The 16,831-nt window shown below is 42.5% G+C and overlaps 1 protein-coding gene across 2 annotated transcripts in view; it reads left to right on the top strand.

Annotated features, from left to right (window-relative positions):
* The window catches only part of Fbxo8 (F-box protein 8), a 52,641-nt gene that overhangs the window by 5,194 nt on the left and 30,616 nt on the right, over positions 1-16,831 (top strand). Inside the window, exon 2 of one of the 2 annotated variants that reach the window (XM_042262968.2) lies at positions 8,192-8,245. The exons of the other annotated variant lie outside the window; for it this stretch is intronic. The gene's annotated coding sequence lies outside the window, so the exon portion shown is untranslated. The remainder of the gene's footprint in view (positions 1-8,191; positions 8,246-16,831) is intronic. 2 annotated transcript variants of the gene reach the window in all.

The raw sequence follows: 16,831 nt of genomic DNA, 5'->3' as shown, positions 1-16,831 counted from the left end.
GATTTCCCCGTGCCACGACAGAGTCATCTTTTTGGTGCCCCGGACAATGTATGATGCTGAGCTGATGCGGGAGGAACAATGCCTTTAAGAGTTCTAAAATTTCTTTTTTGTTTTTAATTTCCTTACCCTCCGAGGTCAAGAGGCCTCTTCTTCTGTAGATTTCTCCATGTACATGAGCAGTGGCGAAGGCATATCTGCTGTCAGTATAAACCATGAGTCTCTTACCTTCCGCCATCCGGAGGGCCTGGGTCAGAGCGATCAGCTCTGCTCTTTGGGCCGATGTTCCAGGCGGCAGCGGTGAGGCCCAAACTACCTCTGATTCGGTGGTAACAGCTGCTCCGGCCCTCCGTTCTCCTTCTTGGTAGAAGCTGCTCCCATCCGTGAACCAGATAAAATCTGGTTTCGACAGCGGTTGATCTGTTAGGTCAGAGCGGGTGCCATGGACCTCCGCCAGAATCTGGAGACAATCGTGCTCCTCGGATGGGTCTGGCAAGGGCAGCAGGGTTGCGGGGTTGAGGGAGACAACTGGTCCGAACACCACTCGGTCTGTGTCTAGCAACAGAGCCTGGTAGTGGGTCATCCTGGAATTTGAGAGCCACCTGTCTGGGGGCTGCCGGACCAGAGCTTCCACCGCATGAGAGGATAACACAGTTAATGGCTGTCCCAAAGTCAGTTTCCCTGCATCCTTGAGCAAAACAGCAATGGCGGCTACCATGCGCAGACAAGGGGGCCATCCTGCAGCTACCGAGTCTAATTTCTTGGATAAATAAGCTACAGGTCTCTTCCATGGCCCCAATCTCTGTACCAGTACCCCTTTTGCAAAGCCTGAGTTCTCGTCCACGAACAGTTCAAAAGGCTTGGTCAGATCTGGCAGGCCAAGGGCTGGTGACTCAAGTAAGATGTTCTTAATTCGTTGAAAGGCCTGTTGCTGCTCCTCTCCCCAGTGGAACATGGTCCCAGGCTTGGTGAGAGGATACAGGGGGGCAGCCATTTCAGCAAAACCCGGGATCCAGAGGCGGCAGTAGCCGGCTGTACCTAGGAACTCCCGCACCTGGCGGGGGTTCCTTGGAGGGGGTATGGAGAGTATGGCCTCTTTCCGTGCTCTCGTGAGCCATCTCTGTCCTCCCTCTAGGGCATAACCCAAGTAAATGACTTTGCTTTGGCAAATCTGAGCCTTCTTAGCCGAAGCCCGATAGCCCTTCTGTCCCAGTTTAGTCAAAAGGGCCCGAGTGCCCCTCTGACATTCAGCCTGGGTTCTGGCTGCTAGGAGGAGGTCGTCCACATATTGGAGCAAGATTAAGGCCGGGTGTTCAACCCGGAATTCGGCTAAGTCTGAGTGTAAGGCTTCATCAAAAAGAGTCGGGCTGTTTTTAAACCCCTGGGGGAGCCGAGTCCAGGTCAACTGTCCTGAAAGTCCCATCTCTGGGTCTCTCCATTCAAAAGCGAACAGTAGTTGGCTCTGGGGGTGCAATCTCAAACAGAAGAAGGCATCCTTCAAGTCCAGTATCGTATACCAAACGTGGGTTGGCGGAAGAGTGCTGAGGAGGTTGTAAGGGTTTGGCACCGTGGGGTGTATATCTTCAACCCGTTTATTAACCTCCCTCAGGTCTTGAACCGGTCTATAATCCCCTGTCCCAGGTTTCTTTACAGGCAGGAGGGGGGTATTCCAAGGTGATCGACAGGGCACAAGTACTCCCTGGTCCAAAAGTCTCCTGATGTGCGGTTTAATGCCCTCGTGGGCTTCCCGGGACATAGGATACTGTTTGGTTGAAACGGGAGTGGCGGAAGCTTTTAACTGAATAACAAGTGGGGGTTGGTCGCGAGCCAGCCCCAAGCCGCCAGTCTCTGCCCATGCTGAGGGAAATTCCCTCAACCAGTCCTGCATTTCTTGTGGTGGCTCCTTAGAGGGCTCAGATTCAAACAGGCGGTATTCCTCTTCCAGTTTTAGGGTTAGGACTTGTAGGGGGGTCCCTTTGGGTCCTGTCACAGTCGACCCCTTATCATCAAAATAGATCTGAGCCTTGAGCTTAGTCAACAGGTCTCGGCCCAATAATGGGTGAGGGCAGTCAGGTATATGCAAAAAAGAGTGGGTTACCTGTCCAGATGCCAGCTGAACCTTTCTCTCGGTGGTCCATCGATATCTCCTGCTACCTGTGGCCCCCTGGACCAAAGCTGTGCGGTCACTGAGAGAGCCCCCGGTGTGGGTCAGGACTGAATGTTGAGCCCCGGTGTCCACCAGGAAGGTCACTGGCTGCCCCCCAATCTTGAGAGTTATCCTAGGCTCAGGGGGGGGCTCCTGGCCTTGACCTCCCTAATCCTCCAGATTGAGGAGGTCCGTGGCCCTTGACTTAGGCTTCCGAGACTCTTGAGGCTTCTTTGGGCAGTCACGAGCCCAATGTCCTCTCTCTCTACAGTAAGCACACTGGTCTTTGTCCAGTGGTGGCTTTCTCCGATCTCTCTTCCTAACTCCCTCGCTGACCTGTCCCTGAGATACTACAGTGGCCAGGACTTTAGTTATTTCCCTATGACGCTTTTTATCTCTCTCTTCCTGCCTCTGCCATAATCTCTCTTCCCGCTCTTCAGGAGTTTCTCTCTTATTAAACACTTTTTCTGCCTCTCTCAATAAATCTGACAAACTGAGTGAATGCAATCCTTCTAGTCTCTGTAACTTGGCCCTTATATCTGGACTTGACTGATAGATGAAAGACAGTATGACACCCGGCGCCTGTCCTGGATCTTCTGGATCGTACGGGGTATACATTCTGTATGCCTCTCTAAGTCTTTCTAAGAACGCTGCCGGCGTTTCCTCCTTTCCCTGGGTTACATTTCTAACCTGGGCCAGATTGGTAGGGCGTCTAGCTGCCCCTCGGAGACCCGCCAAGAGCAACTGGCGATAGAGACGTAGGTGCTCCCTACCTTCCGGGGTCGCGAAGTCCCAGTTCGGGCGGGTGAGGGGAAAGGCTGCGTCAATGATATTAGGCAATTGGGTGGGTCTTCCATCTTCTCCTGGAACCCGCTTCCGAGCCTCCAGGAAGACCCGCTGCTTTTCCTCCACCGTCAGGAGGGTCTGCAGTAACTGCTGACAATCTTCCCAAGTGGGCTTGTGGGTCACTAAAATGGACTCAATCAGGTTAGTCAAGGCAACAGGGTCCTTAGAGAAAGGGGGATTATGTTGTTTCCAGTTGTAGAGATCAGACGCTGAAAACGGCCAGTATTGGAGCTGGTGGTTAGGACCTTCCCTAAGGGGAAAGGCTCTGGACTCCTTAGCTGGCTCGTCGCGCTTTCCTCGTAGGCGACCGGCAATTGGGGAGGGAGCCGGAATCTCATCTTCCCTCTCTCTCCTTGGAGGCTGTTCAGGCGCCTCCGGGGGGGCCGTCGGTCCCTCCGGTGCCATTGCAGGGGCCACCGGTCCCTCCGGTGCCCGATTCCCTGGGTATGGTGGTGGGTCCTCTGTGAGGAGGTCAATAAGAGGTGAATTGGGGTCCGGGGGGAGGACGGGAGCCTTAGGGGAATCCTTTCGTGGGAGAACAGGGTAAAGGGAGGAGGAAGGAGAGGCGGGAGGGAGCAGTGGTTTGGCGCTCATCAGTGGCGCCGTCCCTCCTGAGCCCCCTTCCCCAAATCGGGGCTCCCCAGTCGTCCCAGAGCCGGTCGGGGAGCAGTCTCCCGCCGATCCCATCCCCGGCCCCGCCTGAGCGCCGGCACCATAACCTGCGGCCGCCTGCGCGCCCGCCTGCGCGTTCCCACCTCCCACAGTCGCCTGCGCACCCGCCTGCGCGTTCCCACCTCCCACAGTCGCCTGCGCACCCGCCTGCGCGTTCCCACCTCCCACAGTCGCCTGCGCACCCGCCTGCGCGTTCCCACCTCCCACAGTCGCCTGCGCCGGCGCGGCGGCCTGCGGGGAGAGGAAAAGACTTGCTGGTGTGGGGTTAGGGAGGAACAGGGAGTGGGAGGGATCCGCCGATCTGGCTTCCTCGGCCCCGGGATTCGGCGAGCGCTGCTGTTGCCGGGGGGCCGAGGGGAAGAGAAACGGCTTAACCCATGGGGGAGGTTCTGTTGTCAGGAGTCTCCACATGGCAATGTATGGGACCTGGTCCGGGTGGCCCTGGGGACTGGAAGCAAAAACTTTTCCCTCCACCTGTGAAATAAGACTAAGGTTAAAGGTTCCCTGACGAGGCCATCCTACATTCATTTTAACCCAATCGGCCTCGCAAAGAGTGATCCATTTTTTCTTCTTGATTACGACTCCTTCGTTGTTGGCTCGTATCTTTACGTCTGACCAGTGTTTAAGCGTGAGGCTCAAGGGGGTGGTGACAGTCTGTCCCATGGTTGTCTCTAGGAGGAGAACGGTTAAACAGAAAACAAGGAACAACAAACCAATACAAATAACACTGACACGCGCTGCGCGGCTTCGGTTCCAAACCGAAAGCAAAACCTCAGAAGGAGACTGCGAGGGTCCAACCCCCTCTTCTCCAACCAGCACAACGTATCCCTCTGATACGTGAGTGGCCCCAAAAAACCGTGCCCCAGAGGGCAATACAGACCGTGCCTCAGAAGGCACTTCAGACCGTGCCTCAGAAGGCACTTCAGACCGTGCCTCAGAAGGCACTACAGATTCCCGTGGAATTCCTTCCAGGGTTTCAGATTTCCCTAGGACGTCTCCTAGGGTTCAGCGGCGAAGTCCAGGCCCGTCGGCCCCCTCTTTCAGATCCACTGACACAGACAGATTATCAGACGCAGGCGCGGAGACAAACAAACAACATTCAACACTTAGGCAAACAGACAACACTCAGACTGGACAGGGATGACATAAACCAAGGCCGGCCGGCTTACCTCCTGATGGTGGGTCGGTGGTCCCAGGGAGGGGTCTCAATCCCCGTACGGGCCACCAAATGAAAGACCCCCAGGGGAGATCTTCCCTCAGGGAGAGACCCCGGACCCGGGAAACACACCGAAACCACAGATCAGATGCAAACAGCAAGAGGCTTTATTAAATGCACAGGTACCTGGGGCCAAGTCTCTCAGAAGACTTGCGCGCCTACCGAGGGCAAAGGGGACTTTTTATGGGATTTCAGGGGCAGAGGCGCGGCTACAGAAGCGAGAAGCATAGTTACAGGGTCCCTATTGGCTGTTTTACAGAGGGCCAGGGTGAACTTGGGGTCGCGTTCTTTAATTATCAGAAGTTTGATGTGTGGCTGACTTGGCCTTGCCCAGGCCAGCTGCCTATTCTTCAAGGCCAGGGGCCCGCCATAAAATATCAACTGTCTTACTCCCAAGGCTGCTGACCCAATTATCCCCTATCTTAGGCCCGATGGCTGACCATAGTTATCTTTTTCTTCCAAGGCCGGCTGGCTAGTTAGTCACAGCTGTGAACTCCTGTTTTTCTGATTCCTGCAGAATGGCGTTTCTAAGGCCAAGTTATTGGGGGGGCATAACATCGGCCCAACGCCCCATATCCTCATAATGGAGCGGGGGTCTTTCATCAGAATGAAGAATAAATAATTTTTTTTCAGGTTAGTTCAGAAACGTCCATGTTTGTAAAATTTGTCTAAATGGACAGTTATCTGAGTTACTTCATTAGTTATGTGCTGTTGGTTAACAGTTATCACCAAATTTAATACAGCTTAAAACAACAAACATGTATTATCTTGGTTTCTTTGAGTCAAGAATTAGGGCAACATTCAACAGAGTAAGTCGTTTGGGTTGTTTCTTTTGTTTGTTTTGTTGTTGTTGTTTGTTTGTTTGTTTGTTTTGAGATAGGCTCCAAAGCTACACGGAGAAACCCTGTCTCAAAAAAGCAAAAAAAAAAAAGACAGGGTTTCTCTGTGTAATTTTGGTGCCTGTCCTGGATCTCACTCTGTAGTCCAGGCTGGCCTCGAACTCACAGAAATTCACCTGGCTCTGCCTCCCAAGTGTTGGGATTAAAGGTGTGTGGCACCACCACCCAGCTCAGGTTGTTTCTTGAGGTATCAGTTAAGCTGTAGTTGGGAGTTGTGGCATTATTGAAAGGCTCCCCTGAGATGAAGGAAGGATCTACTTCTAAGTGCTTGCACCTGGTTGCTGGTTGGCCTAGATTCTCTGCCAAATGGATTTCTTTACAGAATGGCAGTTGATTTCCCCTACCACAGGCAATCCAGGAAAGAGCATCCAAACTGAAGGAAGGTACTTGTATTTTATAGCCTAACATTAGAAGTGATACCCCATCAACCACTGCCATATTGTATTTGTTAGGAGACTTAAATCCAACCCACATTAGAGAGGCAGAGTATAACACAGTCCTCCACGTGCGGAAGGCAAGGCCTCTGGAAGCCATTTTAGAGGCACCTGATACAGATACTGTGGCTGATAACTTTTAGCAATTAAAGTAATTAATAAATAAGAATAATTGAGTAAAAATATGTCCAAAAGGAAGTCCGACAAGGGGGAAAAGCCCGATTTTGAAGTAAACCTGTACTAGCATCAGCCCTTCCTGAAAACTAGTTTTTAAATCTACTTTATATTAATTATACTAAATAATATTATTTAATATTGCCTGAAGAATAGAGTGTCTGAAAGGAATGTTTGTGTATCACAACTGGAGATTGTGTATTTCTTACCTGTTGCTGTTTTATATAGTTGAAATTGAGTCAAAGTGGACATGTGAAAGATAGCTTTTTGAAAAGGAAAGCAGGTAGTTTTCAGGCTAGAGGCGGGAAGGATAAAATGCAGGTCAGTGGCAAATTTGTGTTAGCCCTATGTGATCAAATAGGGGTGGAAGAAGTGTGCTTTGGAAATGTCATTGACTTTTGAAAAAGCATTAAATGTCATTTGTGAGTGGCAGTGGGTAGCAGAATAAGCTATACCCCATGTTGCTACTTCTATCAGCCCAAAGAGTGCTTTTTAGAGAACTCTACTCAAGTGAAGCCAAAATATTTTTAACTATACTGAAAAAAAAAAGCCCAAAACAACAACAAAAACAACCTCAGGATGAGACCGTATGAAGCAAGGTTTATTAAGAAAAAATGAATATAGATTTAGTAGCAGCATTGAAAGAGGGAGAGGAATTTAAGAAAAAGAGGATACCCAGCCAAGTATGGCCTTGGGCTTTTGAAGATAGAATTGTATTCAAGTGTCTTAACAATAGCAAGACATAAAATTTTGATGGCCTTTAAGTTATATTATATGAGGGTTTTACAAAAGTAAATAAAACTGTTTTGGGTATACTTATTTTTATCTAGGTAGCATTTCCTTTAATACATAAGATTCGTTGGTCTATGGTGTTATTGTATAGCTTTGAATGTGACCAGATAAAAACATAGGTTTAAAAAAAGTCAAAGTAACTCCACTATCCATGGGTCACAAGAAAGTCAAAAAATGGTTTGATTGTAAACATGATTCCTAATCGTGTCAGATTCTCCTTGGTTCTCAGCAAGTACAATTTGGGGCTCCCTTCCCTTCCTGTGCTCACTTAGTTGTCCTGCATAGCAGGCCCTGCCTTCTGTCCACACACTTCTCTGCACTTCCCCACCACAGCTTTCACTGGAAACCATAAAAGCTTATGGGGAGCAAAAGGTTCTGGCTTTGTTAGGACACTGTTTGGGCTATGACCCAATATAAAATCGCCTATGCTTCTTCCCAGGTTTGAAAGATACTATAAATCCTTATTTATTTGTAAACTATTATCCAAATTCATAGACATAAACCAAATATATGCAGTTCAAGTTTGGGCAACAAGTTTAAGAAGCTTAATTCTAGAGTTAGCCATTTACATATTCTTCAAGAATAAAGTGCATAGGATTGTTTAAACATTTGAATGAAGTAACAAGATTTAACAAGTAAACCAAACTTAGCCTTTATCTGCCTCTACTACTTGCTCTTTATAGATGCAATGGGGGTGGAGAAACAAGAGGTGGGAAGCATGGATGATAAATATACACCACCAACTCCATCTTGTCATGTTACTCAGTTTTAGGTATTATTCCGCTTTCCTTTGTTTTTATGCAATTGTAGAATTGTTTTTCTAGTTTTCAATTGCAGTAAAATAATGTACACAAAATAAAATTAATAATCTTATCCAGTTTAAAATATACAGACCAGTGGTATTAAATATATTCATAGTGGCATGTGACCACTTCCACTAGCTCCATAATTCTTTATGTTTCATAAAGCTAAAAGTCTATGCCACCAACGACATTATCTCTTTGCCTTTCACTAGTTCCTGGTAATCCCTTCTACATCCTATGATTTTGGCTACTCTGAGTACTTCATGGTAAGCAAAACCATGTAAATTGTTTTTTGTAATATTGAAATCTTAACAGCATTAAGTTTTCAAATTTATGAGTATGAATGTATTTCTATTTATTTGCCTTTAACTTCTATCAGCAATGTTTGTACCTTTCATTGTAGATGTCTGGTTAAATTAATTCCTAAATATCATATTCTTGTAAGTGAAAGTGTTTTCTTAATTTTTTTTTCAGATTGTTCATTAGTATATAGAAATACAATTATTTTTTCTGTTTACTTAGCATCCTGCCTCTTTGCTGAATTCATTTGTCAATTCTAAGGGTTTGGTTTTGTTTTGTTTTGTTTTGTTTTGTTTTGTTTTTGACACAAAAACACAGCTCTCACTTCAAGGAGAATAAAAGATAGTTTATTTTGGAGCCAAACATGGCTTCATAGTCTGAGAGCATGGATTCAGGTTATCCCAAATACCATGTTTCAGCATGTATCAGTTCTGTGACATTTTTATAGCTACAGAACAAGAGAAAGTCTCGATTAGGGCACTTTTCAAATACAGGGTAAAAGGTGAGGAAGGTGGGTTATAATAAATCAAGGAAATCTCTGCCACAGGTTTCAGATGTTGTCTAACACATGCTTAGTTTTTTGGTTGGTGAAAGCTGTTGCTCTGTTAAGTTAATCCATACCAAAAGGTTTCTTGTGACTGTCACAAGGATGTCAGGTCAGACACAAGTGGGCAATGGATGGCTATTAGTGGGTTAAAAGTAGTCCAAGATAATTTGATTCTGGATATGCTACATTCCAACTCTCCATAATCACAAAATTCCAGTAAATCAGTATTGTAAAAGAATCCTTAACATGGATGTGACTCTTTTGTGAATTTCAGTTCACAGTTTTACTACTGGTTTTGTAGAATCTTTAGTGTTTTCTGCTGTAAGATCATATCTGCAAACATAATTTTACTTCTGGTTTCCTACTTGGATGTCGTATATTTCTTTACTAATTGCAGGAATCCCTGGAAGCAAAGAAATGTATAGCTTAAAGAGATTTGGGGTATCAAGCTCAGAACCCTTCTTTTCTACATGAAGAAACTGAGGCTTTAAAATTTAAGAGACTTGCTCAGTTCTCACAACTTGCTATGAAAGGAGCCTAGCACAAATCAACTTATTTCTGACTCTCCTCCCTCATTCAGGCTACTCTCAGTATTTTGCTTTAATACTTACAGTGATGTGCGTTGAGGAGGTAGGCTAGAATGTACCACTGTGGGTGCTGATGCAGTCATGCTGACTAAATAGTAATTCTGTAATTGGAGAACTAATGTAATCAAAATTAGTATATGTGAGCAATATGATATATTAATTATATTTACAGGTTAAAACATAATAGCATGTTTATGTCAAAGCAAACTGAAGAAATTAAATAAGTCTAAACTACTCAGATTTGTGGCTATGTTTGAATAGCGGGTCTTCATTTTTTTACATTTGGTTAAATGTTATTTTGCTAGCACTTAGAGGAAGGAATTAAGGAGGTGGGGGTGGGGCGAACTTTAGAAAACAGGGCAATATTGTAAATCTTTTTGAATTAAAACAACCCACAAATGGTATGCCTTTTAGTAAGGAAAACTGCTCTTGCAGGGCCAGATCTCTACATTTAATGAGTGGGGCTTTTATGTGTTTAATGTGCCTTGTGACCTCTTAGTGCTTAACTGTTTCCCTTTTCTCTTTAGAAAGCCCACCTTGTGGACTTACCTGCTTTCATTTCTCTAAAATTGTGGATTCAAAATTTTAGGAGTGCGATTGGTTATCAGGTGTTTTAAATTTTTTTTTCACCAGTCTATTCTAAACAACTTTGGTGGTCTGTTCCTTTGGATGTCCAGACATAAATTATAGCCTGCCAATCTGATTCCAAATGTCTTGCAGAAAGCATTTTCTCATAGACTCACCCACATTGTTACACCATTAATACCACTTCATTGCACCTGAAGATTTTAAAACCTAAAATAACCAAACGTCAAGTTGTTACAGTCTGTTTGAGAAAAGCTTTTTTTTTTTTAAGGTATGTGAACTTCCTTTCTTTAAAATTTAATCAAATTTGTATTTTAAACATAACTGTTTGTAAATATGTTAGCACTTGATTTAAGATGTTTATTTATAAATTTCATTAGCACTATTTAGATATAAAAATAGTGAAAAAAATCTAGCAGCTTACAGTATTTAAATGAAACTATTCATGTTTTGTCTATCTTCACATGTATATGACTTAACACAGCTCAGAAAGAACTTTATGGAATCAGATTGGCCGTGGAAAAAATAAATAATTAGAATGTGTGTTTGAGAGACTCTTCTATTCCTTTGGGCCACTGTGTAGTTTTTAACTGAAAGTTGTATTATTCTTCACTGCTAGGTGTACTGACTAGTTTTATATCAAGCTAGAGTCATCTGAAAAGAAGGGACCTCAACTGAGAAAATGCCTCCATAAGATCTACCTGTAGGGCATTTTCTTAATTAGTGATCAATGGGGGTGGCCCAGCCACTATGGATGGTGCTGTCCCTAAGCTGGTGGTCCTGGATTCTAGGAGAAACTAGGCTGAGCAAGCTATGATAAGCAAGCCACGATAAGCAAGCCAGTAAGCACCACCACTCCATGGCTTCTGTATCAGCTTCTGCCTCCAGCTTCCTGCCCTGTGTGAGTTCCTGTCCTGATTTCCTTTAATGCTGGACAGTGATGTGGAAGTAAAAGCTAAATAAATCCTTTCCTTCCCAAGTTGCTTTTGGCCATGGTGTTTCATCACATCAATAGTAACCCTAACTAGGACTTTAGGGTTTCCTCCACAGCCTGTACCACCTGAGTGCTCAGCTCAGTGAAATTGCATAAAAGGGTTAGTGCAGTCACCTTTCCTTATGCTTATACTTTGATATTCATTCATATAGGAGTTTTGTTGTTTCAGTTTGGTTTGGTTTGGTTGGTTGGTTGTTTTTTCTGAGACAGGGTTTCTCTGTGTAGCCCTGCCTGTGCTGGAACTCACTGTGTAACCAAGTTGGCCTCAAACTCACAGGTCCACCTGCCTCTGCTTCCTGAGTGCTGGAATTAAAGGCGTGTGCCACCACCACCCAGCTTATATAGGAATGTTTTGATTAAAACTCTTCAGTGTTTAACAGGCAAGCTTTATATTGTATATATAAGAACTACTAATAAAATAATTTTTGGTTTTTTTTTCATTGAAGTAGTCTATTATTTTGAAAACAACAGAAATATATTTCTCTACATACACACATATATATACATATATAGTGAGTGAGTGATAGTTAAAAATACCATCTTTTAAAGAAATGCAGCCATCCACTTGAAGTAAACTGTATAGAAAACTGTTATTGTAAATTAATATTGTTGCTAATTGCTCTGTAATGTTTAGATCTGAAAATTTGTTTATAAAAGAAATTTTTTATGAAAACTGTGCTTTTTCTTTATTTTTTTTTTATTTTCTGAGATTTATGTGTATGGCATCTTGCCTGCATGTATGTCTATGCACTGTGTGTATGCAGTGCCCATAAAGTCCAGAAGAGGGCATCAGTGCCCCTGGAAATGGAGTTTCACACAGTTGTTAGTTGCCTTATGGGTGCTGGGAATATGACCTGGGTCCCCTGGAAAGGCAGTCTGTGTTCTTAACTGCCAAGCCATTTTCCAGCCCAGGGCTGCTTTTCTTCTATAAGAAAAATACATCCAAAAGTTCTGTCTGACTGTGGGGTTGGCTTTCAGGTTTTCACATTCAACTTTTTTGAAAAATGGAGACAGTGGTTATACAGTGCTTTTCCATTTAAAAGATATTTCTGTACACATTGTCTTGGTTGAGATCATGGCAGATATGTAGTTTCTCCCACTTGGCTTAGAAGATAGCAAACTATGAAATAATTGGAGCTATGAACTCCCTCTTCATCAGTGCCAAAAACACTCCATTCATTTTCCTAAAGCAGGCATTATATACTCCACAGTTTTTAGTTTTAACACAATAAAACCCAAGACTCTAGTACTTAATGTCTAGATATTTGGTGACTGTGCAATCAAACTGTTGTGACTAATATTTATCTTACTATTTTAGTAGAAACAAGTATATATAAAAATTAGGTGATTTACATTAAAATTATTCTGGTTTTAAGATATTATTGAGTAAAACCATTTCTACATCTTTTAGAAGTATTTGAAATAGTCCTGATGATATTAGTTTATGTACAGCAATACTAATTTCACCATTTTGTCTTTTAAGTGTTCATTGTCTTTTTGGTTTTTTTTTCCCTACTGTTGACTGAATACCTTAGGCATGCTAGGCAAGTACCCTGTGGGCTATATTCCCCAGTCCTACATTAAGAAGCATATAAATGGTACTTTTTCCATTTATATCTTAATCCAGTTATTAATGCATTCTGTATAAACAGTTAAGGCATCATTTTAGGATTTGTATCCTTAAGGATTATTATCTTTGTGTCTTATTTCAGTCTAGATATAGTGAGTTAACTGATGTCAGAGTCGGTTCATAAGGTTTTTAACAATGAGTTGAATGTGCTAAAATCTAAGATAATTACTATTCGACAAATCACACCAGCCTTCTTGCACACTTGGTCACTATTTTGAAAGCTTTCATTAAAATTTTTCTCTAAGTCTCTCTCTATGTCTCTGTCTGTGGTGCCGGGGATTGAACCCCTGGGGCCTTGTATATACTAGGTAAGCACTCTGCAAGTGAGCTACATACATAACCACTTTGAAGTTTTTCAATCAAGTTTATATATGGTTGATGCTAGATTTATCCATTTAGTCCTTTGTGTGGCATCAACTCATCTTAGTACATAGAAGAGAGGCCACCCTCTTTTTACATGTTGGAAATGTGACCCCATTTTGTGCATTCCCATGTCATTTTTAGCAGGTAGTTACCACAGAACTATAAGCATGTGTGTATATGTGTGTGTGTGTGTATACATACATATATATACTTATATATACATATATTTTAATACATATGTGTATGTATTTTATATATTGAAGTTTCTATTTCTTCTAATAAGCTTTATGATAAAAATGAATTAAAATGGATAAAAAATTATATGGTCCATGCACTCTGAACTTACTATTTTAATAGACATATCTAAAAAACATATCTTAATATAGAAATATAATTCAGAGGTGGTATTGCACACATATAATCCCAGCACCTGTGGGAGGCAGTGACAGGAGGATCTGAAGTCTGAGGCCAACCTGGACTAAACAGCAATACCTTGTCTTGAAAAGAGCCTGAAAATACTGATCTTAGTGTGGTCACACATACCTGTTATATAGGAGGCTGAGACTCAAAGATCATGGCAAGTTTGAAGTCAGATTGGGCTGTGCAGTGAGATACTGATGTAAAAAAATACTGTTTTTAACAATTGATACATTAGTAATACTTTATAATTCAAATTATTTGTGATGTGAGTGTGTTAGTACTACATAGAAATTTTCTATTAAATGACAAATATATCTTCATGGTACTTCCAAAAGGACACTTTTGACTAACAGAGTCTTCATATCTATTCTTGGAGTTCTTTCTAGGAAACACACCAGTAGTAATAGAAAATTTTCTGAAACTCCAGTGCCAGATATCTAAGGCCCACTTCAGTCCTCTCTAGTCACCCATGAACATGTGGCAGATGTGCATGTGCACGCGAGCTCACACACACACACACACACACACACACACACACACACACGAGAAATAAAAGCAGTAAAATTATTTTAAAAGATGTTTGTAGATTATCAAAAGATCTTTGTTGCACTGAATTAATACAAAATAATTTTCTCCACTTGCCACTTAGTTTCTAGGTATGGTGTATCAGCCTAGGCATTTAGCTTCATCTTATATTTTCTAATTGCCTTTTCTTAGCAAAAGTTAATAGAATTGCTCTAAATCTCATAGACCCTAAATTAATATAATTTATAAGTAGTATTATGATTACTTAGGTAATTAAACCTAAAATAATCAGATAGATGTACTCTAGGGTGAAAGAACAAATAGAAATTATCCTTTAAAAAGGATAGAAGGGATAACAACTTGCTAATTTAGCATAGTCAACAAATCTTATGTCCTGTCAGTCCCATGGATAAGAATTATCAACCATTATTTTACCAGGGAGAAAAATGAGAATCAAAGATTATAAATTAATCAAAGTATTTTTAGGTATTTTTCCCTATTTTATTGAAAAGTTTTTTTTCTGCTCTTAAAAAAACTACTCTTGTGGTCAAAGACAGGCGTTAAAGAGCACTTTCCCTCTTAAAGGGCCACCGTTCAGGTGCCAGCACCTGTGTCTGCACAGGGCATCTGATCTTCTCATCTGGCCTCTTCGACACCTGCACACACACTGCATTTACATACATACTAATTCTTCTCAAAGTATCAAAAATAATTCTGATTTAATGTTCAGTTTTCCTTATCAGAGGCCCTCTGCTACTTCTTTATCAAATTCCATTCAAGAATCATTGATAATTGTTCAATTAATTGTTCAAAAAGATTGAATTATTTTTCTCGGAGATTATGAGATGACGTTTATCTCTATTTTTCTTTGTCATTATTAGTGATGATATTGTTGAAAAGTAGCATTCTCTTTTATTTATGTTTTCATTGGTCACTTATGTAGATTTATTGGATTTTTTAAAGAATATAGAATATAATCCATTATTGTCCTTCTTACTTAATATCCAAATTGTCCAAATTTTGTCCATTAGGCATACCATCAAATTAATTCCAAGGTTCCCTTTTCATGCTTTTTTTTTTTTTTTTTTTTTTTTTTTTTGAGACAGGGTTTTTCTGTGTAGCTTTGCGCCTTTCCTGGAACTCACTTGGTAGCCCAGGCTGGCCTCGAACTCACAGAGATCCGCCTGCCTCTGCCTCCCGAGTGCTGGGATTAAAGGCGTGCGCCACCACCGCCCGGCAAGGTTCCCTTTTCAAACACTATCATAAGTGCTTTTGCTTTAATTTGCCTTTAGCTAACTCAGTCCATGTTTAGAATTGCTGCCTTAAGGATTCTTGCTAGGCCAAGCATGTTAGCACATGCTTTTAATTTTAATCCCAGGACCTAGGAGGCAGAGGCAGATGGACTCTGAGTTTGAGGACAGTCTGGTCTACTCAGTGAGTTCCAGTACAGCCAGGGCTACATAGAGAAACCAAGTCTTGAAAACAAAACAAAACAAAGTTTATTGCTGGCATTTAGGGGGATATCCAGTGGCCTGGAAAGGTGAAAGTTGAGAGAAAGATGAACCTTTTTCACTGTAACTCCATATTGAAAGTGCTGTAGGCAGCTCCCCAGAACATGCAATATGTAGAGTAGAAATGTATAATGTCCGTTAAAATTAGAGTGTAATTGTTAACTTGGGCCTGGGGAAGTGGCTCAGCTGTACAAGCATGGAAGCCGAGTTTGGATCCTTAACACTCAGGTGCAACCTGGCCAGGGGTTCCTGAAGCTGCTTGACCAGTCGACATTGCCCCAAATCCATGAGCTTCTGTTTCTGTATCAATAACTAAAGGTGGAGAGCAGTCGAGGACTTCAGGCCTCTGTGTGCACATGTGCACACACCATAAAACCAAACACATAAATACACACATAGAAAATTGCTAACTTTGGCTGAAGAGTCACTGAATAAAAAATCTTTTTTAGAATGTTGTGTGTGTTTTAGTAATACTTTAACGACTGCGCATTAGGTTGTTGAGGAAATAAAACATTGACTTAAGATGTATGGACCCTGGTAGGACTGGTGGTCCTTACTTTAGGGTAGTTTATTTAATAGGTATTATACATAAAAGGACATAGTTTTTAATTCTGTGTATGTGTTGTATGTCTGTGTGGGATTTTTGCATGTGTTCAAGTGCTTGCAAAGACCAGAATATCAGATCCCACCAATCTGGAGTTAGTGGTAGTTGTGGGCTGCTCACTGTGGCCACCAACTTCACTTAGGTCTCCTGCAAGACCAGTATGTGCTCTTAACTGCTGGATCATCTCTCCAGGCCCCAGAGAAGAATCTTCTTATCTGTATTGTACAAGTAAACAGAAACTCAGAGAAGTGAAGCCTTTATTTTCATTACACCTCCCCCCCCCCCAATTGTCCCCTTCTTTCTCCTATGTTGAGTCCCTCACTGTTGGTTGCTTCTTTAGAACATACAGTTTCTGATACCCTCTCTGCAACATTCTAAGCTAATCTTCACTTTTTAAATCATATCTTAAATAATTCTTTGTGTTTTCATACATCCATACATTGTATTTTCGTCAAAGCCATCCACCCTGACCTCACTTCAGCTCCCCCTAGTTCCTGTCACCCCCATACATACAACTTCATGTCCTCCTTGATATTAAAAAAAGGGAAAAAACCTCTTGAGTCCAGTTAGTGGTGCCCATATGCACATGAGTGTGGGGCCACCTTCTGGGGCCTGAGTGACCTGTCAGTGGCCCCGTCTCTAAAGGAGTGTGACTCTTTCTCTAGTACAAACATGTGTTGAAATACTCTGTGTATTCTTTTTTACTTTGTGTGTGTGTGTGTGTGTGTGTGCGCGCGCGCCTTTGCCACTACACATATCCGGAGATGAGAGGACTACTTATGGGAG

Source organism: Peromyscus maniculatus, chromosome 17 (assembly GCF_049852395.1).
Source record: "Peromyscus maniculatus bairdii isolate BWxNUB_F1_BW_parent chromosome 17, HU_Pman_BW_mat_3.1, whole genome shotgun sequence".
NCBI lineage: Eukaryota > Metazoa > Chordata > Mammalia > Rodentia > Cricetidae > Peromyscus > Peromyscus maniculatus.
Note: the sequence above shows the minus strand (reverse complement) of the source record. Positions and strands in the feature narration are given on the sequence as shown.